The sequence below is a fragment of the Hyla sarda genome, chromosome 1, assembly GCF_029499605.1.
Source record: "Hyla sarda isolate aHylSar1 chromosome 1, aHylSar1.hap1, whole genome shotgun sequence".
In the NCBI taxonomy this organism is placed as follows: Eukaryota; Metazoa; Chordata; class Amphibia; order Anura; family Hylidae; genus Hyla; species Hyla sarda.
The window spans coordinates 470,743,166-470,745,636 of NC_079189.1; the positions used below are offsets into that span (position 1 = coordinate 470,743,166).

Consider the following 2,471-nt stretch of genomic DNA (forward strand, 5'->3'; position numbering starts at 1 on the left):
GCAGCGCTTCGGCTCTGCCATAGAGTTGTATTGAGGGGGCGTGTCGGCCGCCGCCTCTTGCGGAGGTCAACACGCCCCCTTCCCGCGGGCTGTCGGGGTTCCGTACAGGAGATCGCAGGGGGCCCCAGCGGTCGGACCCCCGCTATCTGCAACTTATCCCCTATCCTTAGGATAGGGGATAAGTTGTTCCCCACTGAGTCACCACTGGACTACTCCTTTAAAGCTCATTTTAAACGATGTTCTCACCCTGGTAGCACGATCCATAAGAAAGCACTTCAGCAGGCTTTTGAACAGGTGACAGGTGGACAACATTTCAAGCCTACTTCTATGAGCAGGAGACTGCAGCAAGGGATTTCAGTTCACATCTCGCTAAAGCTAGGCTAAACTAAACTAGCTTGACCCCTCCCTGTCCCAGGGGGCTAAGGTGGAGGCAGGGTTGACTTTCCCTGATTGGCTGATGACTGTTACCATGGCTACTCACCAGTTCTTACAGTGGAAAACATGTAAATCTTACATAGCAGTTAAAGGCATCGTAGCAAGAAAGGCTGAAAAACACATATACATTTTTATCTCAGAAAACACTAAAACTCATATTAGGGTCAGAGACAGGCACCTTGGGAGTAACAACTACCCGAACAGAGCTCAAGTAGTAAAGGTGTTCCTGCTCTGGGACACCACAGATGTATACACAATCACATGACCAATCCCACTTCTGGTACATATCAAGCAGTACTAGCAGGTAGGGTCTAAAATGGTCATTGCCCAAGTCCCAATTTTAGAAAAAAAAGTATTCTTATGTCCTCTTATATGTGTCAGGTGTCATAAGGTAGTGTATTCTATAAATGTAAGCAAACTACTGTTATAACCTATGGGTCTTGTTAAAATTGCAGACTTACAACATTTCTGATGCCAGGGCTGATCCTGGGCAGTTGCACTGCCTCCAGGCACCACAGGAGCAGAGGAAGAAGGGGGCCGCATTAGAAAGCTGGTAAAAAAATGTTTACTTGTGTTTACATTACTCCTTCATCCCTTGGCCCCAGACTTGCCTGTAAGGGGAGGGAGAGGGTAGAACGCCCTGCATGCTGTCCAAGTTATAGTATTAAGAGAGAGTAAGAGACCAGTCATGCTCCTCCTTTTCTCTTCTTCACTTGCTCTTTGCAGGCCTGTCAGCTGCTGCTAACAGAGAGGACAGCGCACCACCAGTACCGCAGAGGATGGAGGAAGACTGCATTTCCTCCCATCGCCCTGAGGGCAGACACAGTGACAGATGTAACTAATAAACACTTCACATTTACGGGAGTAGTAACTGTTATGATACTGACCCACAAAATAAATTGGTTGTGCATGTTTTGCCCTACAGTAAACACAGAAAAAATGGATGTCCCGCACAAAAAAAATGCAGAATTGCACAATTTGTTTCACAATACATTATATGATAAAAATAAGTAGGGTCAATAAGAAGAAAAAAGCAGCCCTAATACAGCTCTGTAGAGTAAAAAGGGGAAAATATAAATCAACGCATTTGAAAGGGGGTGCTCATATGTCCGGTCTACAGTGTAGTGATGCTCTGCTGACTGCATATGTAGTATATTACTGCTATAAGATCATTGGATTCAGTTCAAGTAGGATACTAATACTGACTGTTCCCACCTCAGAATTTCTGTGCGAACTTCTGCATTGGAATTCTGCATGGAGATTCCACAGCAGCAGATTGCCGTTGAATTCAACAGGATTCTGCTGCGCACACAGTGGAATTTCCGTGTAAAATGTTTCTGGCATGGAAATTCTGATTTCCTTGTCCGCAGAAAGAATGATATATGGTGTGTTCTCATGCTTCAGCCAACTCCAAGCTGCGCCATTCAGCCACTATATGGTCTCCTCCTACTGATGCCACCTCCAGGCTCTGGCATTGTGCTGCCATGTGACATGTGACTTCTTGTTAGATTTGGTCCTTTGTACCCACATGCCGGGGCCCGGGACACTAAAACTTGGGAGTTAAAAGTTTAATTTCAAAACCCTCAATTTCAATTTAAAAATCTTAAATTTAAAAACATAAAATCCAATGGTCTCCTCATGCTTCTGCCAACTCCAGGCTGTGCCATTAAGACACTATATGGTCTCCTCATTCAGCCAATTTATGGTTTACTGATGCTGCTGGGCCTGAGTCTGGGCCTAAAATTTTTTTATGGTAGCACTAGCATATGCGAAAATTCGAGCACCAGTCTCACACAGTAGTATTAGAGCCTTCTTTACACCACACAAGCTGGAAGCAGAGAGGGGTGATCACTGTTATGTGTACTGTGAAGAAAAAAAAAAAAAAAAAAAAAAAAACGAATATTTGTAATTACGAATTACGAATTACTAGGTGGTCTCCTCATGCTTCAGACAACTCCAGGCTGTGTCATTCAGGCAATATATGGTTTACTGATGCTGCTGGGCCTGGGTCTGAGAATAAAAATGTTGCTATGGTA

General features: G+C 44.4%; 1 long non-coding RNA gene across 1 annotated transcript; it reads left to right on the forward strand.

Moving 5' to 3' along the window:
- The first annotated feature begins 509 nt into the window (after positions 1-509).
- LOC130309971 (uncharacterized) lies at positions 510-1,359 on the forward strand. The gene is made up of 3 exons (XR_008858545.1): positions 510-739; positions 891-988; positions 1,162-1,359. It is a non-coding gene; the product is annotated as an uncharacterized LOC130309971 (long non-coding RNA).
- The last annotated feature ends 1,112 nt before the right edge of the window (positions 1,360-2,471 follow it).